The sequence below is a fragment of the Dendrobates tinctorius genome, unplaced genomic scaffold (assembly GCF_039654945.1).
Source record: "Dendrobates tinctorius isolate UK_male_01 unplaced genomic scaffold, ASM3965494v1 ptg000127l, whole genome shotgun sequence".
NCBI classification, from domain to species: Eukaryota; Metazoa; Chordata; class Amphibia; order Anura; family Dendrobatidae; genus Dendrobates; species Dendrobates tinctorius.
The window spans coordinates 8,108,950-8,136,383 of NW_027361795.1; the positions used below are offsets into that span (position 1 = coordinate 8,108,950).

General features: G+C 48.6%; 1 protein-coding gene across 2 annotated transcripts in view; it reads right to left on the bottom strand.

The window, feature by feature from the left end:
- FOXP4 (forkhead box P4) overlaps window positions 1-6,324 on the bottom strand; it is a 96,468-nt gene extending 90,144 nt beyond the window's left edge. The window contains exon 1 of one of the 2 annotated variants that reach the window (XM_073542471.1): window positions 6,018-6,324. The gene's annotated coding sequence lies outside the window, so the exon portion shown is untranslated. The remainder of the gene's footprint in view (window positions 1-6,017) is intronic. The other variant, XM_073542472.1, reaches the window with a different exon arrangement.
- Between the last annotated feature and the right edge of the window lie 21,110 nt (window positions 6,325-27,434).

A 27,434-nucleotide genomic window follows, 5' to 3' on the forward strand; every position in this document is an offset into this window, starting at 1 on the left:
GAGTGATACAGATTATACGAGGTATGTTAGGTATCTGCGCCAGAGCAGCCTTATGTATTTATGAGGCAAAGACAAGTTCTAAAAGTAGACAAGACAGGGATGTACAGACACAACATACAGATATAATAGGCACATGCATAATACACAGAGGGATGATGTACAAGGACAGTCCAGAATGCGGAGACGAGAAACAGATGTGCAGCCGGCATACACAGACAAAATACAACACGTAGCGATAACAGCGAGATGTATAGATACTATATGGAAAGAAATGAGACATGGGACATTAACACTTCAGATACTGTTGCAGGGCAGGCTTCCTTCACATGTGCAATAAAGTACTGACTCCACTCCAGAGGGACTAAATGGCAACTTCAGCCAAGAAAAAAAGAAACTCCAAATCAAAGTTTTTCACATTACTAAAATATTTGAAAAATCGGGGAGATAATCTCAAAAGAGGGCCTTAAAGTGCCACATTGTTCAAGTGTGTGTTTGTTCTTTTGCCGGATGCCTGATGGTTGTTGATATCTGTTATCAGCCGGTTCAGGTGCGAGAGTTCAGCTGTCTGTGGTTTCTGATAAACATTAAAAAGATTATTTTTTTAAACATTGTAATATTTTTATCTAAGGATTTTTATCTTTTTTTCTAACACATTGGGCGTCCACCGTAGAGAAGACATGCCCATAGATGCCCTGTTTATTAAGGTGACATGTGCCATGGGGCAGAGAAGTGCACTGACATGGGTGACAACATGTCAGTACTACACACAGCTGATCACTCCACTGAGCAGCACTTACCTAGGACTGCCAATGCTCCTTCCTCCCTGCACTCCAGAGACACACTGACACTGCAAACACATGGCAACTTCTGGGACTGATAGAGCGCTCGATTCACATCTGTGAAGCAGACTGTCACACAACTAGACAGCCCTAAAAATAAAAGGCTGCGACCCAAAAATATAGCTGCAATTGGGGGAGGGGGGGGTTAGGGGGTCTGCAATTTCACTGCAACGGTTGTCTTCTGACACAGTGCAAAGTCATTTACTCTATGAAATCCTTTAAAGTCAGCATCATTGTTGATCCATTATTAGGCTCTGTGCACACGGTGCGGATTTGGCCCTGCGGATCCGCAGAAGAACTACACGTTTTGTACAGCACCATTATTAGCTATCTAAAAAAAAAACGCTGTGCACATGCTGTGGATTTTTCCGCGCGGATTTCGTGCGGAATAAAAAAAAGCAGCATGTCACTTCTTTTGTGCGGTTTTGCTGCAGTTTTCCACCTGCTCCATTCTACAAATCCGCAGGTGGAAAACCGCACAAAAACGGCAATAAAACCGCACAAAAAATGCACTAAATCCGCAGGAGAAATGCAGGTCATTTGACCTGTGGATTTAGTAAAATCCGAGCGGAAAAATCCGCGGGAGGATCCGCACCGTGTGCACATAGCCTTAGTGTTCTCACCACTAGAGTACCAAATGACTGACTCTAATAAAAGGGAAAGAATAGGCAAACAAGTCAGAACAGTGACAAATAGAACAAGGCCTGTCTAAAACGAGCACAGCATGAAGCAATACCTCAGTATTTGGTCAGTATTTTACCTCTGTATGTAAAAGCCAAAACCAGGAGTGGGTGATAAATCCAGAAGTGGTGACGTGTCTCTATTAGACTTTTCCTCTGATTGTCCCACTCTTGGTTTTGGATTACAAATACTGAAGTAAAAAATTCACCAAATACCGAAAGTGTGAATGTGACCTTACCTGCGCGTGAAAAACACTGACACTGAAAAAGATACGGACATAGATTCACAACTAGATCCACCTATAAAGTATTGTCTCACTACCATACCTTCACCTGAATGGTGTCTACGCAACTGCTGCGAACATCGTATAGAGAAGATCGGTAGTCAAAATCTCCCCAAAAATCCAATTCTCTTCAGCCTGCACCTTGACCCTACAAGTACCATTTTGTACCTTTGTCCGCCAAACCCCACAACCGAGACAGGTGATAACTTGGGTGGAATGGTGCTCTTATTTTACATGACTTGGTTTAAGGTTGTATTACTGGAAAAGGGACCATTTCCTTCCATTTCCGATCACTACAGCACATAAACTAAAAAGCCGACTGTTTGTTTAGGTTGACCGGTGGCAAAAATATCAAAGGTGTTCCCTTTTACCTTGAGATGGCGCAAAAGTATATAATAAACGGAGAGAACATTGTGGGCAGGACGACGCTACTATCCATGCACGAGACCATCTAGCAGGACCCTAGTTAGGAAAGGAAATATGATGTCACACTCTTCCTTAGGGGCACTCGCAGTGTGTTAACTCCGCACACAATGTGCCACACAGTAGTACAAAACAAGCAGTGTCGCCCAGCCTTGCAGGAAACATTATATGTTGGACAGACAAGATCACCCGCACAATTTCATACAGAACAGCAGAAGACACAACTGTGGTGGCCTCCCTGCACACGCCTGGATTTTAATGGCACATTTCCTGCTTCATTACACACCAAAGTTATGGGGTCTGTAGGGTGACTGTGCAGTATCATGGCCCCCTCCCTGTCGCCCTACTGATCTCAGCTGTGTAAACATCTCATCCTCACCCCCTAAAATTCCTCCAGGTCCGAAAGGGACATGGAGCCGATCACTTTGGCCTCTATGAAGCTTTACCGGTGTCGGGTACAGAGATCCATGTTATAAATATGTATCATTGTAAGATGCATAGATGACTATTGATGATCGAAAAAAACCACTGAAAATGAAGGTAATCATTTGAGACGAAAGAGAAAAACACGTGCCAGTGATCTGCAACAAATATCAACTCACTTCATAGAAAAATGATTCCTCATACACAGTGGTAAGGACCACGAATCATCTCGGCGCTCACTTTACAGCTGTAATCCACTTTTGGGCAAACTTTCAGACAAAGCCCCTGCTACGCTACATAAAGTGGAGCATTACTCAACAGGTGTTATTTATTTTCCCCACATAAAAAATATTTATCCGCGCAACTAAACAGGTGGCTCGTATATACACGCGGCGTGCACTTATGCCATACAACGTACTGACAAAACAAACTCGGCAAAAAACAAGTGCTAACAATAAATTCCATGCGGCTTCTTGATGCCCCCCCCTTCAATAAAACAGTTAACTCTTTAAATGTCAACGTCGCCGAGGCAATTTTATATTTCAAATGCTTAATGCCATAAAATTAGATGCGCCTATAGGTTTGGGAAAAATTAGGAAATACACAAATCAGCAAAAGTCTTCCTCTTTTTTTTAAAGAAAAAATGGCTTTTCTGCGGGCACAAAGAAGGGAACCAAAATCCGTAACGCTACTGTAAAAATATAGAAAGTGATTGATTACAAACACATAAGGAAAAATTTAAGAAAACCGAAATAGTGAGCAATGGAGGTCAACTGTATCACAGCCAGGGGAACTAGTGTTAAAGCTTGATATGAGAGAATAAAACATGAATGACATGGTGGAAATATATATCTTGTATGATATTGGGAATTTTTACGGCATATGATACATGTGTGTGTGTATATATATATATATACACACACACACACATATATATATGTACAAAACTAGCAAAAGTGATTTAAACATGCTGTGATTTTCACATTTGTATAAAAAAAGCAACAAAGAACACCTGTGCTCTTTATAACAAAGAAAAAAGAAAAAAATACCAGGTTACATATTCAATTGCACTTTACGCCTATAAAAGTAACAAACACTAACGTCCTGTAATTAACACAACTTGTAAAGAAAATATTTTCCTCATTTAATATATTGTGTATATATTATAAATATCTTATTTTGTTGTATACAAATAAGCAAAAAGATCTAATGGCCTAACAACATAAGTAAGTAACCGCTGGAGAGCAGGCAAAAAAAATACTCCATCCATACATGTGTGTACTGATACTATACACGGTGGATGCTCTCAGCCCTGAGAAAGATTGTGAGATAAAGGGAATACCAGACAGATAACTTTCCAGGATCATTATACTTGACTTCCAGAGAACATGACCGTCCTGAAAAGGAGATATATAAAATATTGGTCTACATAGTAATTTGGCGAAACTCAGGATTCAGACCTAAGCTGGAATTTTAGATTCCTCGCCACATGATATCCCAACAACACAAGTTTGTAAAGCAACCACGTGAGCTAAGTAATCAAAGTTGCAAGTAATAATTGAAACTAGCACAAAACAAATGAAATTAAATACAAAAATAATATTAATAACTTGAATAAAAATATACAAAGTTTGGATTTTTGTTCAAAATGAAACCACTGTGTGGAACAAAAAAGGCTCAACAAGTTCTAGAGTTTTCCTGATACGATAGAGGGTTAAGTCGACTAAATTCGGCGCACAAAGCTCAGCATTGTTATACATGGAAACAAGTGCATGGAGGAAAATCTAAGGAATACAGTCATATGTTCAGGGCTAAAAAGGAAGACCTCCACCTGCACGCTGCCCATCCCGATACCGGACTCTGTGACCTCTGCTCTTCCACTTCTGTATGCATTTATACCTTTGGTCACCCCAGTTTTGCTCTCTAGAAGCTTCACACACATATATATGTCCATCTGTAGATCTATATATAGTCTATATATTTCTATTTTTGACAAGACGCAATCATGTATTTTATTTTTTTGTAAGTAGTAATATTAATAAACTCTGGCACTCATTTATACTGTTGTCGAATCTTAAGATAGAATGTCTACAGTACATTTTAGCCAATGTTTATGGGTTACCCGATTTCGTATTCTATTTCCACATATAGGAAAAATAATTAAAAAGCCTTTATTAGCCATGAAAGGGTCTCTCTGGTGCTGTTTTCCACTTTCAGTGTCATTTTCTATCTCACTTATACATGTAATCATTAACCTATATACAAACAGAGGTGCGCATACTAGCCATCCTGACGACAGTACACAAACAAGAACCCCACACAAGAGGCTTTCTAGGAAGGAACAGTCACTTTAGCTCCAGGATCATAAACCTAGGGTGAGTCCTTAGAGGTCACGCAGAGGTGGCCAAGAAAAAAAATGTCCCACTCGGGTGCCTCTTTTCCCTCTAGAAATGGATCATTTACAATTATTTTGGAATAATGTTGGGTACAAATACCCTTTAAATCCCACATGTGTATAGAAAAGTTCAGAAGATGCCACTCCCAAGACAGCGCTCACTATCACAGAAGTTCTGTCTGAGGAGCACAACACAAAAGAGCCATGTGGGAAAGAAGATCCTTCAAAGCCGCCCTCCGATTAGGGCCCTGAAAGACGCACTAGCGACGGCGATCGCAGGAAAACCAGAATTCGACATCACAAAATTGTGTGTATTACTGCGAATGATGTTGGCACTTGGACTAATAACCAAGTAGATTTTGGCATCTATATTCCCAATATATCTCCATATATTTCCATAGCAAGCACACACTCCGAAACACCCACACAGATAATGGAAGCAATCATTTCTTGATTACTGTCACCTCGTTAGCATGTTGGGAATCTGACAGGCAAGTGATTCGCACCCGTGTCGCCATAGTCAAGAACGACGACCCATCGTACATCCGCCAGATACAATTATGACCCTGAAATCATTAGCAGATTGGAGCACGGAGGCGACCGACCAGCCACAACCTATATATATTTCTAGAAATGTAGGGGAACTAAACCTGAAAACTTCCACGAGTGGGGAAATAAAGTCTGCCACCAGAACAATCACACGTGCCATCTGTGCCAGGCTGGGCTCCCAGCATATGGCAGCTTCAGCCACACATCACAGGCAAGTTACCACCTAAAGGGTTTAGTAAACTTCTTCCAGATTACTAGAAAGCTGCCCATACATGGAGCCAAGATGTCAGATCCCCACCATCGGGGTCAATGGCAGCAATGCGATCTGCCGATCGGCTGGGCTGCACGGGAGATCGGGGCTAGCTTCTGTACAGTGGATCTGCACCAGGGCTAGGGGATCGGGAAGGAAAGTGGATGAACTCACCTCTAGATACGTCCAGAGTGCCTTTCCACGCGTGATCCGCCACGATCCATGCAGATAAAAGAAGGATCAGCAGAAGTTTATGGAGAAGTTTTGGTGCAAGTCACAGTCCTGGCTGATCCGCCGCCAGAGCAGCTCCGGATATCTGTCCCACGAGAAGGAGCAGGTGGAAGAGACACTGTGGGAGGAAACGAGGGAAGAAGAAAACAATATCACCGAGAGGAGGAAAACTTGAGAAGAACGAGAGCCTGTCCCTGCCTCTTCCCAGGCGCACACTGACTGGACTGAGGAACAGGGAAAAAAAAAAAAAAAAAAAAACTCCTTCCTCGCCCCCCCACTGTGACACTACAAAGACAAGAGCGGAGCTGCACCTCTGTGGATCTGCTCCCCTCCCAAATCCCACTCAGACAATCCAGTGCCGGCCCCTCCTCCCCCTGCTCCCCTCCCGCCTGCTCTGCAAGACACCAGCTCAGAGGCTGAGAGCAAAGAAAGCACGAGAAAGCCCGGCGCTGGTGTGCAGGCCCGAGATCCGGCCGCCTCGTCTTCACAGGTCGCTGCTCCGCACAAGCCTCACACTCTGCCCCTCACAGGTCCCACACTCTGCCCCTCACTGGTCCCACACTCTGCCCCTCACAGGTCCTACACTCTGCCCCTCATATGTCCCACACTCTGCCCCTCACAGGTCTCACACTCTGCCCCTCACAGGTCCCACACTCTGCCCCTCACAGGTCCTACACTCTGCCCCTCACAGGTCCTACACTCTGCCCCTCATATGTCCCACACTCTGCCCCTCACAGGTCTCACACTCTGCCCCTCACAGGTCTCACACTCTGCCCCTCACAGGTCCCACACTCTGCCCCTCACAGGTCCTACACTCTGCCCCTCATATGTCCCACACTCTGCCCCTCACAGGTCTCACACTCTGCCCCTCACAGGTCTCACACTCTGCCCCTCACAGGTCCCACACTCTGCCCCTCACAGGTCCCACACTCTGCCCCTCACAGGTCCTACACTCTGCCCCTCATATGTCCCACACTCTGCCCCTCACAGGTCTCACACTCTGCCCCTCACAGGTCCCACACTCTGCCCCTCACAGGTCCTACACTCTGCCCCTCATATGTCCCACACTCTGCCCCTCACAGGTCTCACTCTCTGCCCCTCACAGGTCCCACACTCTGCCCCTCACAGGTCCCACACTCTGCCCCTCACAGGTCCCACACTCTGCCCCTCACAGGTCCCACACTCTGCCCCTCGCAACTCTCACACTCTACCCCTCACAGGTCCCACACTGCCCCTCACAGGTCCCACACTCTGCCCCTCACAGGTCCCACACTCTGCCCCTCACAGGTCCCACACTCTGCCCCTCACAGGTCCCACACTCTGCCCCTCACAGGTCCCACACTCTGCCCCTCGCAACTCTCACACTCTGCCCCTCACAGGTCCCACACTCTGCCCCTCACAGGTCCTACACTCTGCCCCTCATATGTCCCACACTCTGCCCCTCACAGGTCCCACACTCTGCCCCTCACAGGTCCCACACTCTGCCCCTCACAGGTCCTACACTCTGCCCCTCATATGTCCCACACTCTGCCCCTCACAGGTCCCACACTCTGGCCCTCACAGGTCCCACACTCTGGCCCTCACAGGTCCCACACTCTGCCCCTCGCAGGTCCCACACTCTGCCCCTCGCAGGTCCCGCACTCTGCCCCTCGCAGGTCCCGCACTCTGCCCCTCGCAGGTCTCGCACTGTGCCCCTCGCAACTCTCACACTCTGCCCCTCACAGGTCCCACACTCTACCCCTCATATGTCCCACACTCTGCCCCTCACAGGTCCCACACTCTGCCCCTCACAGGTCCCACACTCTGCCCCTCACAGGTCCCACACTCTGCCCCTCACAGGTCCCACACTCTGCACCGTACAGGTCCCACACTCTGCCCCTCATAGGTCTCACACTGCCCCTCACAAGTCCCACACTCTGCCCTATACAGGTCTCACACTCTGCCCCTCACAGGTCTCACACTCTGCACCGTACAAGTCCCACACTCTGCCCCTCACAGGTCCCACACTCTGCCCCTCACAGGTCCTACACTCTGCCCCTCACAGGTCCCACTCTCTGCACCATACAGGTCCCACACTCTGCCCCTCATAGGTCTCACACTGACCCTCACAAGTCCCACACTCTGCCCTATACAGGTCCCACACTCTGCCCCTCACAGGTCTCACACTCTGCCCCTCACAGGTCTCACACTCTGCCCCTCACTGGTCTCACACTGTGCCCCTCACAGGTCCCGCACTCTGCCCCTCACAGGTCCCGCACTCTGCCCCTCACAGGTCCCGCACTCTGCCCCTCACAGGTCCCGCACTCTGCCCCTCACAGGTCCCGCACTCTGCCCCTCACAGGTCTCGCACTCTGCCCCTCACAGGTCTCGCACTCTGCCCCGTACAGGTCTCGCACTCTGCCCCGTACAGGTCCCGCACTCTGCCCCATACAGGTCCCACACTCTGCCCCTCACAGGTCTCACACAGGTCTCACACTGCCCCTCACAGGTCTCACACTCTGCCCCTCACAGGTCTCACACTCTGCCCCTCACAGGTCTCACACTCTGTCCCTCACAGGTCTCACACTCTGTCCCTCACAGGTCTCACACTCTGTCCCTCACAGGTCTCACACTCTGCCCCTCGCAGGTCTCACACAGGTCTCACACTCTGCCCCTCACAGGTCTCACACTCTGCCCCTCATAGGTCTCTCACAGGTCTCACACTCTGCCCCTCACTGGTCTCACACTGTGCCCCTCACAGGTCCCACACTGCACCGTACAAGTCCCACACTCTGCCCCTCACAGGTCTCACACTCTGCCCCTCGCAGGTCTCACACTCTGCCCCTCACAAGTCTCACACTCTGCCCCTCATAGGTCTCTCACAGGTCTCACACTGCCCCTCACAAGTCCCACACTCTGCACCGTACAAGTCCCACACTCTGCACCGTACAAGTCCCACACTCTGCACCGTACAAGTCCCACACTCTGCACCGTACAAGTCCCACACTCTGCACCGTACAAGTCCCACACTCTGCACCGTACAAGTCCCACACTCTGCACCGTACAAGTCCCACACTCTGCACCGTACAAGTCCCACACTCTGCACCGTACAAGTCCCACACTCTGCACCGTACAAGTCCCACACTCTGCACCGTACAAGTCCCACACTCTGCACCGTACAAGTCCCACACTCTGCACCGTACAAGTCCCGCACTCTGCCCCTCGCAGGTCCCGCACTCTGCCCCTCACAGGTCTCGCACTCTGCCCCGTACAGGTCTCGCACTCTGCCCCGTACAGGTCCCGCACTCTGCCCCATACAGGTCCCACACTCTGCCCCTCACAGGTCTCACACAGGTCTCACACTGCCCCTCACAGGTCTCACACTCTGCCCCTCACAGGTCTCATACTCTGCCCCTCACAGGTCTCACACTCTGTCCCTCACAGGTCTCACACTCTGTCCCTCACAGGTCTCACACTCTGTCCCTCACAGGTCTCACACTCTGCCCCTCGCAGGTCTCACACAGGTCTCACACTCTGCCCCTCACAGGTCTCACACTCTGCCCCTCACTGGTCTCACACTGTGCCCCTCACAGGTCCCACACTGCACCGTACAAGTCCCACACTCTGCCCCTCACAGGTCTCACACTCTGCCCCTCGCAGGTCTCACACTCTGCCCCTCACAAGTCTCACACTCTGCCCCTCATAGGTCTCTCACAGGTCTCACACTGCCCCTCACAAGTCCCACACTCTGCACCGTACAAGTCCCACACTCTGCACCGTACAAGTCCCACACTCTGCACCGTACAAGTCCCACACTCTGCACCGTACAAGTCCCACACTCTGCACCGTACAAGTCCCACACTCTGCACCGTACAAGTCCCACACTCTGCACCGTACAAGTCCCACACTCTGCACCGTACAAGTCCCACACTCTGCACCGTACAAGTCCCACACTCTGCACCGTACAAGTCCCACACTCTGCACCGTACAAGTCCCGCACTCTGCCCCTCGCAGGTCTCGCACTCTGCCCCTCGCAGGTCTCGCACTCTGCCCCTCGCAGGTCTCGCACTGTGCCCCTCTCAGGTCTCGCACTGTGCCCCTCTCAGGTCTCGCACTGTGCCCCTCGCAGGTCCCGCACTCTGCCCCTCGCAGGTCCCGCACTCTGCCCCTCGCAGGTCCCGCACTCTGCCCCTCGCAGGTCCCGCACTCTGCCCCTCGCAGGTCCCGCACTCTGCCCCTCATAGGTCTCTCACAGGTCTCACACTGCCCCTCACAAGTCCCACACTCTGCACCGTACAAGTCCCACACTCTGCCCCTCACAGGTCCCGCACTCTGCCCCTCACAGGTCCCGCACTCTGCCCCTCACAGGTCCCGCACTGTGCCCCTCGCAGGTCCCGCACTGTGCCCCTCGCAGGTCCCGCGCTGTGCCCCTCGCAGGTCCCGCACTGTGCCCCTCGCAGGTCCCGCACTTTGCCCCTCGCAGGTCCCGCACTCTGCCCCTCGCAGGTCCCGCACTCTGCCCCTCGCAGGTCCCGCACTCTGCCCCTCGCAGGTCTCGCACTCTGCCCCTCGCAGGTCTCGCACTCTGCCCCTCGCAGGTCTCGCACTCTGCCCCTCGCAGGTCTCGCACTCTGCCCCTCGCAGGTCTCGCACTGTGCCCCTCGCAGGTCCCGCACTGTGCCCCTCGCAGGTCCCGCACTGTGCCCCTCGCAGGTCCCGCACTGTGCCCCTCGCAGGTCTCCCACTCTGCCCCTCGCAGGTCTCCCACTCTGCCCCTCGCAGGTCTCCCACTCTGCCCCTCGCAGGTCTCCCACTCTGCCCCTCGCAGGTCTCCCACTCTGCCCCTCGCAGGTCTCACACTCTGCCCCTCGCAGGTCTCACACTCTGCCCCTCGCAGGTCTCACACTCTGCCCCTCGCAGGTCTCACACTCTGCCCCTCGCAGGTCTCTCACAGGTCTCACACTGCCCCGTACAAGTCCCACACTCTGCACCGTACAAGTCCCACACTCTGCCCCTCACAGGTCTCGCACTCTGCCCCTCACAGGTCTCGCACTCTGCCCCTCACAGGTCTCGCACTCTGCCCCTCACAGGTCCCGCACTCTGCCCCTCACAGGTCTCGCACTCTGCCCCTCACAGGTCCCGCACTCTGCCCCTCACAGGTCCCGCACTCTGCCCCTCACAGGTCCCGCACTCTGCCCCTCACAGGTCCCGCACTCTGCCCCTCACAGGTCCCGCACTCTGCCCCTCACAGGTCCCGCACTCTGCCCCTCATAGGTCTCTCACAGGTCTCACACTGCCCCTCACAGGTCCCGCACTGTGCCCCTCACAGGTCCCGCACTGTGCCCCTCACAGGTCTTGCACTCTGCCCCTCACAGGTCCCGCACTCTGCCCCTGCCTATGCAGCATCAATAGTAAAAGAATGTTAAAAATAATAAAAAAAAAAAAAATAGGGATATACTCACCTTCTGGCGGCCCGTGGAGCCCTCCAGGTCGTCATTGTCGCTGACAGCAATTTTCGTTCCCAGGGATTCCTTGCGACAATGACCTCTGATGATGACCGGGAGGGCTTCGGGGGGGCCGCCTGAAGGTGAGTATATCCCTATTTTTTTTTTTTTTCTATTTTTTACAGGGATATGGTACCCAGGGCATGAAGGACAGTCTCCCCTCCTCCAGACCCTGGGTACCATCCGCACATGAAGCACTCACTTCATGCATGGTGGGCATAGCCACATGTGTAAAGTGAGCGTTTCAATGTAATCCTATGGCGGCATGTTATCTTTTCCCTGAGGAAGCCACCTGTGTGTGGCGATACGCGTGGGAGCTCATCTTGCACTTGGGTTCTCTCCATCCTTTGGTGCTGCTGGCCTGATTTGTTCACTCTGGGGCATATAATGATCCTAGAGTATACATAGATTCATATGAACTTATTTTGTTCATATACCATAGCTGTTGGGCATCCATAATTGCTGAGTCTCTTATATGTGACCTATGTAGCTAAAATCCCTGCTTAGGGATAATCTTCCTTTATTCCCTTTGCAAGAAAAAATCAGTTTATTATCAGAGAAACTGTTTGTTTTCTGCCCATTACAAATGCTGTTGGACCCCTCTCCTTTGGTATTGTATGCACACTTTTTTCTGGTTGTTCACATCTTTTTGCATATGTATTGATGTTGTGCATATATGTGATCCTTGTTAACTTGAAGTGTGTTACTTCTCATATTTATCGTGAAGTTGTATATATTTAAGCCAGTTATTTTTCTGGTTGTACACATCTTCTTGCATATGTATTGATTTTGTACATATATGTGATCCATGTCAACTTGAAGTGTGTTATGTCACATATTTATTGTGAAGTTGTATATATTTAAGCCAGCCTTTTTCTCCACATAGTGCCTTTTGTGAGAACCTTGTATGGTTTGCCACAGCCTTTATATTAAGGTGTGGCACTGTGTTGTGTTTCTTTGCATATATTATATGCAATTTTAATTGTTTTTATATGTATTTCGGTTTTGTCATGTATGATTATTAATAAAATTTGATCTTTATGTATCACTACATTTTTGTGCAATTGAGGTGTTCCCTTGTTATGGGTATGATCTCTGCTTTCCATTTTTACCTATTGTCTTTTACATACCCTGGTGAACCCTCTTGTTCCTCAAGATAAACTCATGGTGTGTTAGTGGTGCCCTCCATTTTTTTCTATACATTTCAAGAAACAAGCAAATGTCATAGCTAACCCCTGGCATAAAATTGACACCAAACTGGCTCCTGGAAATTCTGGATGAATGGCTTTAGTCCAGTGACCTCACATACTAAGGACACATAGGAGGGCGCTTGGAGTTCAGCTTACCCACAGTAGGTCCCGTGAAATGAACTGGCATGGCTTGTAAGATTATTTTCACATGATCGTGGACATTTATAGCATATCCACAGGCTAGGAGGAGCTTTCAGAGACTTTGATTACCTTCAACTTGACTTTCTGCATAGTGTTGGCATTGAAGTGGGCAGAGAGACCATTTAAACTCTTGCAGAGGTTGGATGGTTTTTGAGTCATGATTTGACACACAGAATGTATTTCAGTATAAATTAAAGTGATTGTGGTCTATTAGGCTGCATTCACATGTAGAAGCAACAGTGAGGTCAAAAACCGCATCAAGCCGTGTGGCACTGGGTGCTTTTAACTGTTCCTCCACAAACCTCAAGTCTATTATTGCCAGCTGTGCAGTCTTAGGATATGTGCACATGTGGATTTGCCTGTAGAATTTTTTGCGTAGATTCTTCCTCTTTTGGCAGAAAATGAAGGTAAAAATCTGCGCTCTTTTTATGCAGATTTTCATGTTTTTTCACGAGGATTTGTATGCGTTTTTGTAAGCTAAATAAAGATCTATTATTTAACAAAAAAAAAAGAATTGTGATGTCATTTCTTTGTCCAACCTCTTATTTTACATACTCTATTGAATACCATAATATCATTACATATCATGTTCACATATAATGTACACAAAGCAAATATAAGTGAATATCTATAGATCTATCTACAGTTGTGGCCAAAAGTATTGACACCCCTGCAATTCTGTCAGATAACACTCAGTTTCTTCCTGAAAATGATTGCAAACACAAATTCTTTGGTATTACTATCTTCATTTAATTTGTCTTAAATGAAAAAACACAAAAGAGAATGAAGAAAAACATTGATAATTTCACACAAAACTCCAAAAATGGGCCAGACAAAAGTATTGTCACCCTCAGCCTAATACTTGGTTACACAACCTTTAGCCAAAATAACTGCGACCAACCGCTTCTGGTAACCGTCAATGAGTTTCTTACAATGCTCTGCTGGAATTTTAGACCATTCTTCTTTGGCTAGACCATTCTTCTTTGGCAAACTGCTCCTGGTCCCTGATGTTTGAAGGGTGCCTTCTCCAAACTGCCATTTTTAGATCTCTCCACAGGTGTTCTATGGGATTCAGGTCTGGACTCATTGCTGGCCTCCTTAGAAGTCTCCAGTGCTTTCTCTCAAACCATTTTCTAGTGCTTTTTGAAGTGTGTTTTGGGTCATTGTCCTGCTGGAAGACCCATGACCTCTGAGGGAGACCCAGCTTTCTCACACTGAGCCATACATTATGCTGCAAAATTTGTTGGTAGTCTTCAGACTTCATAATGCCATGCACACGGTCAAGCAGTCCAGTGCCAGAGGCAGCAAAGCAACCCCAAAACATCAGGGAACCTCTGCCATGTTTGACTGTAGGGGCCGTGTTCTTTTCTTTGAATGCCTCTTTTTTTTCTCCTGTAAAATCTATGTTGATGCCTTTGCCCAAAAAGCTCTACTTTTGTCTCATCTGACCAGAGAACATTCTTCCAAAACATTTAGGCTTTTTCAGGTAAGTTTTGGCAAACTCCAGCCTGGCTTTTTTATGTCTCGGGGTAAGAAGTGGGGTCTTCCTGGGTCTCCTACCATACAATCCCTTTTCATTCAGACGCCGACGGATAGTACGGGTTGACACTGTTGTACCCTCGGACTGCAGGGCTGCTTGAACTTGTTTGGATGTTAGTCGAGGTTCTTTATCAAACATCCGCACAATCTTGCGTTGAAATCTCTTGTCAATTTTTCTTTTCCGTCACAGTGCCATGGGCTTTAAACTTCTTGATGACACTGCGCACGGTAGACACAGGAGCATTCAGGTCTTTGGAGATGGATTTGTAGCCTTGAGATTGCTCATGCTTCCTCACAATTTGGTTTCTCAAGTCCTCAGACAGTTTTTTGCTCTTCTTTCTTTTCTCCATGCTCAATGTGGTACACACAAGGACACAGGACAGATGTTGAGTCAACTTTAATCCATGTCAACTGGCTGCAAGTGTGATTTAGTTATTGCCAACACCTGTTAGGTGCCGCAGGTAAGTTACAGATGCTGTTAATTACACAAATTCGAGAAGCATCACATGATTTTTCGATCAGTGCTAATACTTTTGTCCACCCTCTTTTTTATGTTTGGTGTGGAATTATATCCAATTTGGCTTTAGGACAATTCTTTTTTGTGATTGTTTTTTCATTTAAGACAAATTAAATGAAGATAATAATAATAAAGAATTTGTGTTTGCAATAATTTTCAGGAAGAAACTGAGTATTTGACAGAATTGCAGGGGTGTCAATACTTTTGGCCACAACTGTATCTATCTATCTATAGATAGATAGATAATACCAAGGCTGATGTTTAGTAATGAACATAATAAAATGGTACATAAAGAGTTTTAATTAAAGACACAAGCAGACAAAATCTGCATTAAACGCAGTATCTGTTTAATTTAAGAAAAAAAAAAATTGCGTGGGCTCCCGCACAATTTTCAATACCAGAAGAGGGAAAGCAAGCGACTGGGGGCAGATGTTTATAGCCTGGGAAAGGGGTAATACCCATGGATCTTCCCAGGCTATTAATATCAGCTCACAGCTGTATAATTAGCCTTTACTGGATCTTAAAATAGGGGAGCCCCCCAAAAAATGACGTGGGGTCCCCCTATAATTAATAGCTAGAAAAGGCTATGTAGACAGCTGTAGGCTGATATTAATAGCCTAGGAAGGGGCCATGGATATTGTTCCCCCGGCTACAAGCACAAGCTCTTAGCCGCCCCAGAAATGGTGCATCTCTAGGATGCGCCAATTCCGTCACAGCCTCTCCCTTCCCACTGCACTGTAGCAGTGGCATATGGGGTAATAGTTGTGAGGTTGATGTCACCTTTGTATTGTAAGGTGACATCAAGCCCGGCTTAGTAATGGGGAGGCGTCAATAAGATACCTATCCATTACTAATCCTATAGTTGCTAATGGGTTAAATAAAGACACAGCCAGAATAAAGCATTTTAATGAAATAAAACAACACAGTTTGCCATATTTATTATACGCCTAATTCCTGCGACGCTCTCAATCATCTGCAAAAAAAATAATAAACCAACACAAATACTCCCTGTTCCCATGTAATCCATTTAATAACGAGTGTCCCACGATGATCTCCCCTATAAAGCCGTCACATCAGGAGATATGACCTCTCTACAGAGCTTCCGATGATAAACTGACCGGAGATAATACTCCCACAGTGTAGTTCATTGGAGTTCATGCTCTCACTTTACGGCACCACTGCTGTGTGAGAATTTTCTCACGCAGCGGTGCTGCAAGTGACAGGATGAACTCCGGTGACCTCTAGACGGCAGAGTGATCTACAGAGGGAGGATTATCTCTGGTCACTTTACACCGTAACCCCTGTAGAGCAGTCACATCTGATGTGACAGCTCTACACGGGAGGTCGTCGTGGGACAATCGTTATTACATGGATTATGTCGGAACAGGGAGTATACTGTTGGTTTATTTTATTTTTTTTTGCAGGTGATCGGGGGCATCGGGGATTAGCTGTATGGTGAGTGTACTGTATAATAATCTTTATTTATATAGCACCAACATATTCCACAGCACTTTACAGTTAAACAGTTTCAAACACAACAGTCATAAGTAACAACTATAACAATAATATAGTGATTAAAGCAAAATAAAACAACCCTGCTTGTGAGAGCTTTCAATCTGCAATGAGGTGTGGGAGATACAAAGTACAGGTGTATATTTACAATGATGGACCAGCCATCTTGAGGGGTCTGGGGGATAGATAGAGATAGTGAATGTGCTACACACGCACACTTTCACATAAAATGACTGATTAGGGAACGTGATATGCTGCTCTGAACAAATGTGTTTTGAGGGAGCGCCTATAACGGTGCAAGTTGTGGCTGGTCTTAATTTCTTGGGGTAGAGCATTCTAGAGGATTGGTGCAATGCAAGAGAAGTCTTGGAGACAGGAGTGGGAGGTACGGATTAGTGCAGAGGTTAGTCGAAAGTTGTTTGCAGAGTGCAGCGATTGGCTAGGCCGATAGACAGAAATGAGGGAGGAGATGTAAGGGGGTGCCGCACTGTGGAGAGCTTTTTGGGTGAGAACTAGTACGTTGAATTGGATCCTGTAGTGAATGGGCAGCCAGTGTAACGACTGGCGAAGAGTGGACGCGTCCGAGTACCGATTAGCCAGGTTGATGACCCTGTCTGCTGCATTAAGGATGGACTGGAGAGGGGAAAGTCGAGTGAGGGGGAGGCCAATTAATAGTGCTTTACAGTAGCCCAGGCGGGAGTGGATCAGGGTGACAGTGAGGGTTTTTGTTTCCATGGTGAGAAAAGGGCGGATTCTAGAGATGTTCTTTAGGTGTAAGCGGCAAGAACAGGCAAGAGATTGTATATGGGAGGTGAAGGAGAGATTGGTGTCAAAAACATAACACCCAGAAAGTGCGCCTGCTGTCAGGGTGTTATTACAGTGCCATCCACGGAGAGGGAAATGTCAGATTTCGAGATATTAGTAGACGGCGGGAGCAGAAGAAGTTCAGTTTTTGAAAGATTGAGTTTCAGATAGAAAACGGACATGATGTTGGAGACTGCGGACAGACAGTCACTGACGTTCTGTAGTACAATGTGGGTAAGGTCAGGGGATGACGTGTATAGTTGTGTGTCATCAGAATAAAGATGATACTGAAAGTCAAATCTGATGGTCTGTCCAATTGGGGCCGTGTAGAGAGAGAAGGAGGCCAAGGACTGAGCCCTGAGGTACCCTAACAGTGAGAGGAAGAGGAGATGAAGTGGAGCCAGTGAACAGAAGACTGAAGGAGCGGTCAGAAAAGTAGGAAGAGAACCAGGAGAGAGCAGTGCCCTTAATGCCTAGTGACTGGAGCCTAGAGAGTAGAATGTTATGAATGAGTCACTGGAGGAGGAAAAAACAAAAATGCAAGCTAAATTCAGAAAACCGGAGAGGTTGGTAGCTAGCAGATTGCAGACCCCTGATCCTATTCACAACAGCTAACAGTAGCCGTGGAGCGTTCCTACAGTGGTCCTAGATGCCTCTTCACAGACGGAGAACTAAATAAGCCTAAAGAAAGAAAGGGGAAATCTAAACTGCCCCAGAACAGACCCCAAAGCAATAGACAGCCCCCAACATGTATTCTCGGTGAAAACAGATGAAAACACAGACAGAAAGACAGGCAGAGCAAACAATGGGGCCCAACTAACTAGATAGGAAAGGACAGAAAAGATGCTGGCTGCAATCCGCAAAAACCCTACCAAAAATGTCCCAACACGTCTGATAGGAAAAACGGCCCTGAAGTCACTAGACTTCAAAATCCCTATATCAGCACTCCGATATATTCTGAAGACAGAGCAAAAGAGATTTAACCGATCAGGGACAAAAATGGAAATTCAGCAGAGCCCCAGCCGGGGCTGGCAGAACACAAAACTAAGCAAATCAGAAAAAATCTCATGGAACAATAACAGAGAAAAACGTAGCTTTAGAAGACAGGAACTGAACTGGAGGCCAGAGCTCAGAGCAGAGAAATCACCAGCAACCCTACAGGGCGTCAGCTGCCTTATATCCACTCAGAGATTCCGGATGTCCAATCGCAATCCACCTGTTCAGGTGACAGGTTTCTCCCATCCAAATCAGTTTCACCACCTCCTTTCACCAGCAGAGGGAGTTCATCGGGCATCAAAGGTGAACGAGAAAATGAGCTCACAACAGTAGAAGCTGGTGGTCAACGGTGTCAAAAGCTGCAGAAAGGTCGAGAAGAATGAGCAGAGAGTGGTCACCATTACATTTTGCTGTCAGAAGGTCGTTGGTCACTTTGATGAGTGCAGTTTCTGTTGAATGTAGGGGGCAGAAGCCGAACTGTGAAGGGTCTAGGAGAGAGTGAGTGGAGAGGTAATGGCTAATGCAGGAGTAGACCAGGCACTCCAAGAGTTTAGTGATGAAGGGGAGATTGGAGACTTGTCTATAATTGTTTGTGCAAGATGGGTCGAGAGCGGGTTTCCTTAATAATGGAGTAATGATAGAGTGTTTGAAGGAGGAGGGGAAAATGCCTGAGGAGAGGGAGAGATTAAAGATTTTAGTTAAGTGAGTTGTGACGACTTGGAGGATATGTGGGGGAATGGGGTCAGAAGGGCATGTAGTCAGACGAGAAGAAGAGAGGAGCCTGGAGACTTCTTCTGTGATGGGATTGAATGTGGAAAGTGAGCCAGGGGAAATGCAGGGAGGGATGGGAGTCACGGCCCCTGGGGGCTGGGAGCGGATTTCCTGATGGATATTATCTATTTTCTCTATGAAGTGGGAGGCCAGATTGTCAGCACAAATATCTGTGATAGGGGCTTGTGCTTTCCGCCTGAGGAGGGAGTGAAAGGTGTCAAAAAGTTTCTTGGGGTTGTGGGATAGTGAGGAGAATCAGGGTGGTGAAGTGCGTCAGTTTGGCGAGGTTAAGGGCAGAATTATAGGTTCTTAACATAAATTTGAAGTGGATGAAGTCTTTTGGTGTGCGAGTTTTCCTCCATTGGCGTTCAGCACTCCTAGAGCATCGCTGGAGAAATCGAGTTTGCGATGTGAGCCATGGCTGTTTTACTCTGTGCTTGGCGGTTCTGAGGGTGAGGGGCGTTACTTGATCAAGGGTGCTTCAACTGTCATAGTGATGTACAGCCAGATCAGGACAGGAAAAAGAGAAGATTGGGGGCAGTGATGAGTCTAGGGAGTCTGCAAGTGTATGAGGGTTAATGGCATGTAGATTTCTGAATGTGTGATAGGTAAGAGTGTACTGGGATGGGCAAGGATACTGTATGTGTTTTTTGTTTTTTTTTACTATTCAACACAGTACCCGGATGATGGGACTACTACTGTTCCATCATCGGCTAATGCTGTCACTGTAGCAGACATAGCCGGATGGGACTAGTAGTCCCATCGGACTATGCCTGCCTACACACAGACCCACACAAACACACACATAGCCGCACACACACCCGCTCACACACACAGATACACACAGACACCCGCAGACAGACCCGCACATATTCACTGCACACACATAGTCTCCGCCCACACAGTCTTCCTCCTCCCGATCTGCAGCGTGTCTCGCATGCAACTCTGCAGCAAAACCTCAGTTCTTTTTTACACCTGCAGTTTTGCTGTGGATTTGACTGACTCAATGGAAGTCTATGGGTGCAGAAACGCTGCAGATCCGCAAAAAGAATTGACATGCTGCAGAAAATAAAACGCTGCAAATCCGTGCGTATTTTTCCACAGCATGTGCACACAAATTCTGAATTTTCCATTGACTTACATTGGTTGTGCACTACACTGTGGATTTGATGCAAATCCACACGTCCAAAGACGCTGCAGATCCGCATCAAAATTTGCAATGTAGTGATGTGTCGTTCGTGAACGAACCGAGACAAAGAGCTGGCTCTTTCATGTGACCGACGGGAGTCGGCTCACCACTGGGAGCTGAGCCAAATTTTTTTTTTCACCTGCTGTTTGCGTAGCTTCTTCCTGCCTGGCTGGGGGCTGGGAGCAGCTGAGGTGGAGACTTAGAGCAGTGAGTACAGTACAAGTGGGGAGTGACTGGCAAGGCTTTGACTTGCGACTGGGCTCCTCCCACATGAACACATAGCTGTACTGTGCTTGGCTGCTCAGTGTAGTGAGTGCACACACATGATCTGTGATAGATCACAGTGTGCAGTCACACAGACTGTCACTGACATAACAGTGGATGTCTGGCAGCTGCAGGATGAGCAGAGCAGAGGCACTGAGGTCAGGCACTGACAGCCATCTTATCCCTCATTATTTTCTGTAGTTCCTGCTGCTCTACAGTGGGAAAGTGATAATATAAATCTGAGGCAGAGAAACTCTGTGGACATATCCGGGGTATATCTATAATATAACGGGCTAAGCGTCACTCTGTCCAAAGCCTTTATAGACTGCGCACGCGCGACGCACCTGCACAGTCTGGCTCCAGACAGAGTGACGAACCCCCCAGGAGATCGCGGAAGACGCACCCCCCCGGAGATCGCGGTAGACGCAGCCCCTCGCTGGCACGACACCTTACCGATTCGGTGTGGCCGCGGGGTCTTGCGTCTTGCTGTGATGACAGGAGAGGGCGGGTTGTTGGTCCTGAAGCGGCGCATGCACTTTTGGGGAAGACACACTGCAGTGTGTCTTCAAGACAATGGCGCCGGAAAGAGGAATGCGCAGGCGTCGATTCCGGAGCAACAACCCACCCTCTCCTGTCATGACAGCAGGCACAAAAGATTACCGGGGTATTCACCGTGAAGTCTGGAGACGGGTTTTGGCGCCGAAATCGGGCGCCAATTACGGCCGCATAATCCCACACTCCTCAGACCTGGATCGGGGTATGAGGGAGTACCATGCATACCAGGATAGGGGATGAGGGGACCATGCATACCAGGATAGGGGGGTGAGAGGACCATGTATACCAGGATAGGGGGTGAGAGGACCATGCATACCAGGATAGGGGGTGAGAGGACCATGCATACCAGGATTGGAGTTGAGGGCACCATGCATACCAGGATAGGGATGAGGGAGTACCATGCATACCAGGATTGGGGGATGAGAGGTACCATGCATACCAAGATAGGGGGTGAGGGGACCATGCATAACAGGATAGGGATGAGGGAGTACCATGCATACCAGGATTGGGGGGTGCGAGGACCATGCATACCAGGATTGGGGGATGAGGGGTACCATGCATACCAGGATTGGGGGATGAGAGGACCATGCATGCCAGGATAATGGGTGAAGGGACCATGCATACCAGGATAAGGGGTGAAGGGACCATACATAACAGGATAGGGGGTGAGGGGGCCATATATACCAGGATTGGGGGTGAGGGGACCATGCATACCAAGATAGGGGGTGAGGGGACCATGCATAACAGGATAGGGATGAGGGAGTACCATGCATACCAGGATTGGGGGGTGCGAGGACCATGCATACCAGGATTGGGGGATGAGGGGTACCATGCATACCAGTATTGGGGGATGAGAGGACCATGCATACCAGGATAATGGGTGAGGGGGCCATGCATACCAGGATAGGGGGTGAGGGGACCATACATAACAGGATAAGGGGTGAGGGGGCCATACATACCAGGATTTGGGGTGAGGGAGCCATGCATACCAGGATTTTGGGATGAGGTGAGCCATGCATACCAGGATTGGGGGATGAGGGGTACCATGCATACCAGGATTGGGGAGTGACAGGACCATGCATACCAGGATAGGGATGAGGGAGTGCCATGCATACCAGGATTGGGGGGTGAGGAGACCATGCATACCAGGATGAAGAATGGGGTGCCATGCATACCAGGATTGGGGGGGTGAGGGTACCATGCATACCAGGATAGGAATGAGGGCTGACATGCATACCAGGATAGGAGGGTGGCAGCACATACCAGGATTGGAGACCATAGACCAATAAAAACGCTTGCCACCTGGGCGTAGAACGGGTTCATAGCTAGTGTATAATATGACGCTCTAAGCATCATTCTGTCCGAAGCCTTTATAGACTGCGTAAGTGCGACGCACCTGCGCAGTCTGGTTCCAGACAGAGTGGCGCACCCCCACGAGATCACGGTAGACGCACTCCCCCCAGGAGATCACGGTATGCGTAAGCACTGAACGCATACTGCGATCTCCGGCACAACACCTTACCGATTTGATGTTGCCGTGGGGTCTTGCGTCTGGCGGTGATGACAGGAGAGAGCGGGTTGTTGGGCCCGAATAGGCGCATGCGCAGTCCGCGCTTTCCGGCGTCATTTTCTAGAAGACACACTGCAGTGTGTCTTCAAGAAAATGGCGCCAGAAAGAGAGGAATGTGCAGGCGCCAATTCCGGCCCAACAACCCGCCCTTTCCTCACATCACGGCACAAAAGATTACCGATCGGGTATTCACTGTGAAGTCAGTAGAGGGCGGGTTGTGGCGCCATGCATACCTGGATAGGGGGGTTAGAGGACCATGCATACCAGGATTGGGGGGAAAGGGGGCCATACATTCCAGGATGAGGAATGGGGTGCCATGCATACCAGGATTGGGGGGGGGTGAGGGGACCATATATACCAGAATAGGGATGAGAGGGCCATGCATACCATTATAGGGATGAGGGGTACCATGCATACCAGGATAGGGGGGTGAGGGGTGCCATGTATACAAGGATTGGGGATGAGGGGACCATATATCCTACGGTAGGGATGAGGGGGGACCATGCATACCAGGATTGGGGTGTGAGGGGACTATGTATACCATGATTGGGGGGTGAGGTGACCGTGCATACCAGGATTGGGGGTGAGGTGACCACGCATACTAGGATTGGAGGGTGAGGTGACCACGCATACCAGGATTGGGGGTGAGGTGACCACGCATACCAGGATAGGGGGGTGAGAGGACCATGCATACCATGATTGGGGATGAGAGGACCATGCATACCAGAATTGGTAGGTAAGGGGTGCCATGTATGGTGCAGATATCAGAGTTAGGCTGGAGTCACACTAACCTGCGCAAAATACGGTCAGTATTTTACATGCGTAATACGGATCAATGACCACTAAATAGTGGTCCGTAGGTCATCCGTAAGCAAGGTGAGGTCGCGTATTTTGCGCATGTGTGTCTCCGTATGTAATCCGTATGCAATCCGTATGGCGAGATTTTCTCGCAGCCTTGCAAAATGGACATTTAACGGTTTTGAGGCCTGCAAACAATTTAAATCATTAGCCTGCACCCTATTTAGACACTCAGAAACAAGTGGCTGCCTACATTCTGTACATTTCTCACCTTGCTTTCACGAGGTGTGTTGGTGTTCTTTGTGCAGCATGGCAGAGGGTCTGACATTCAATACAACCGAGCAGGTTCTCTTTACCTGGCTTTTGTCACGGCGCTTTGGGCAACCATATCCTGTGATAGTGGATCCGCGGAGGAGGAGACGCATGTGGGTACATCCACTTTTGAGGCAACGACTCACAAGAGGGCATTTTCACCGCCTCTATTCGTCTCTGCGGGAGCATCCGGACAAATTTTACCAGTACTGTCGAATGAGCATTTCCACATTTGATCGCCTCTTGGAGACAGTGTTCATAATGTGTGTGTTAATTTATGTTTTTTGGCCTTCTTGGACAATGTTTAATACCCTCATCTTACTCAAAATATGTTTCACCTGACACAGCAGAATGTTACATCTAATATGTACTGCATATCACTTAGTCATTGTGCCACCACATATGTGTGTGTTGTTATCTCTCATTTCCTACCAAGTTTGATCGGCATGTAACTGATTTTTTTTTACTTTAGCCATTCTAACCTGTACTATTTCTGTTGTTCTACAGCTTCCTGTCCACTGGCCTGTCTTATGCCGCCCTCCACCATGAGTTTCTCATTGGAAAGTCCACCATTTCAGGCATAGTGAGGTCTACATGTGCAGAAATCTGGACAAGACTCCATCAGGTGGTCCTACCCGAGCCCAGGATGGAAGACTGGTTAAGGATTTCAAGGGACTTTGAGGAGGACTGCCAGTTTCCAAATTGTATTGGGGCCCTGGATGGCAAACATATCAGGGTGCGTAAGCCGCCGAACTCAGGGTCCCAATTCTTCAATTATAAGCAATACTTTTCTGTTGTATTGTTGGCTCTGGTAGACCCTCAATACAAGTTTATAATTGTTGACATTGGGGCCTATGGAAGGACGGGAGACTCTAGAGTCTTCAATACTTCCATAATGGGTCGGCGGCTACGCACCAACCAGTTGGATCTACCACCACCACGCCAGCTACCAGGCTCCCCCGAACAATCAGTCCCTTATGTCCTTGTGGCAGATGAGGCCGTATTTTTTGCGCACCCATAGACTTGCATTGGCGTGCTACGGGCGTAGTACGCTGACAATCGCAGCATGCTGCGAGTGGCACGGAGCGTAGGATACGGAGGAGAAATATACGCCTGGTGCGAGTGACCCCATAGAGAATCATTTGTCCGTGTCTAATGCGTGCTTTTTGCGCCTCTCACGCACCCGTATTCCTCGCCAGTGTGACTCCGGCCTACTACGCCCGTAGCACGCCAATGCAAGTCTATGGGTGCGCAAAAAATACGGATTACACACTGAACACACGTGTGACCTGCGAGCAATACGCAGGTCTTTTGGCTGGTGAACAGGAAATGGGCCAATCCATCATCAGGAAGCGTAGACATGCAAATGAGCTCAAAAAGCGCTCCAGACATCCAGGAAGTCAGCCTCCACGGAGTACAGCAGCAAAATGGCGTCCACTTACATAAATGTGGAGATGCTAATTGTGCTGGTGCAGGAGCGTCCAGAAATATGGGACCCACGCGACGCAAACTATGCGAACCGCACAAGAAAGGAGGCGTCATGGAGGCGCATCTGTCGCCAGATGTACCATGACTTCGGTGACAGACCACGTGATGAGCAGCAGAAAATTCGTAAGTGCAACCATAAAAATATAATTAACATTAGCGCGCGCTATAAAATGACTCTACAATCAGCCCCCCCCCCCCTTCCTGGGCATGTAATTTTAGCCTCATGAGGCCGTTACATTAGGATGTGACACGTGGCTTCACACAGCCATAATTAGGGGTTAGGCCACAAGCTCCTCATCCTCCTAGCCACTAAAATTAGTTTCAGGGGAGCTAATGAGACCCTGGGTATCGGCCCAATTACATATGCCACCATGGGTAGAACGCACACCCCATAAGGCCCCATGCCTAGACTACTGTTTGAAAATGTGACCTCTCAAATATGTGATTTTGACAATCTTTCCTGTCCGTGGAAGATGTGATGAAACGGTGGAGAAGCATCCGGGACCAGTACCGCCGGGAACGCCAGCAGCGGTCCAGGAGTGGGGATGCTGGCCATGTAAAGCGGAAATATATATATTATGACCGGCTGAACTTCCTCGCCCCAATTCTGGCTCTGAGACCGTAAGTACATACCTCACACCACATGACACAAAAACATTACACAAATACTTTACAGGGACAAAAATATTGATGTATTTTTGCCTCTGTTCTATTTCATAACAGAACTCAATCCAACCTTACGGATCGAGGAACGGATTATTGATCCTGTAGGGGATGAGGTGGCTGGCCCATCTTCTCCCCCTACAAGAAGGATGTCTGAAGAGGAGGCATCACAAGACCACACAATGGCTGCCCGACACAACACACCACCAGGACGGTCTGCAGCTGCAACCTCACCCATCCTGGAAGAGATGGGCAACTTGAGCAGCAGCCCAACTGCCCAGATCAGGCCCTCCCCACAGGCTGCTCTTGCATCACGGCGAATAAGAAGAAGGCGCCAGGTCGCCATTCAAGAGAGCCGGACCCATGTGGACACTGGGGTGCTGAATTACTTGTCCAGAGTCACTACAGATGATGGTGAGGAGGCCTATGCACGTAGCCTCACCCTTTATCTCCGTGCCCTTACCCGTGAGGTCAGGCTCCATATTAGGGGGTGTATTCAGATCCTGCTTGATGCAAGCACCCCCCCCAATACCCCATATGAGGTGTTTGAATTTCTGGAGAGGTGGCAGCTCTCACCAAGAAATTTAATGCGCATGAGACCATCCACACAGATGCTTGCTCAAGCAGGGTCTGAACAGCCCCTAATACGTGGGCCAACACCTCAACCCCTTCCTCCCCCTACCCATCCTTCTATTCCGCAGCCCCAAATGTCTTCATCAAGCCAACCCCACCAATATGGCCACTTGTACCCACCCAGTGTTGGAGGCTGGTCCCAACCTGGTTGGGGACGATCTGGCTATCTTGGTGGGTATGAGCCACGGGCCTACCAGAGCCAACAAGAAGCCCCTCACCATCATCATTATTACTCTGGGCAGTATCACCAACAGGCCCAGGAGGCTGGACAACAACAGCATCATGGGCAACAGTATGGCCCCACACAGGGCGATGTTGTCCACAATGTCCAGCAGCACCCACAGGCTGTTCCTCCCCGTTCCCCTTCCCCTACATATGAGGATTTATGACTCAAAAATTTGGAGATGTCCAGTGACATGTAACTGGTGCTTCTAATCTAGACAAAAAAACAGGTGTTCTCCTTCACCAACATTTAGAACATAATTTAACACTCACATTTTTAAACAATGTTTTCCAAACATATGAAACAATCCATCATAACAGGCAACGCTACCTAACGCCTTTCACACAGATATTACATGTGTGTATAAAAGAGAATATTTAAATGCGCTATGCTGTTTTACCTGAAAAGTTGAAAATACACTAATCACTTGCTAATGCATAGGAAAGGCGTGCTTGCCTTTAGTTAAGTAGTCAACTTTGTTATTAGCATTCTCTAGGAAACCAATTTGAGGCGACCAGCATTCACAATATCACGCTCTCTCAATGTCTTAACAAGTGATTTTTGTATTTTCATCCTTTCCAGTATAGCATGCTTAAATATTGTCTGTTCTACAGACAGGTAATATCTGTGTGAAAGATGTGAGGTAGCCTTG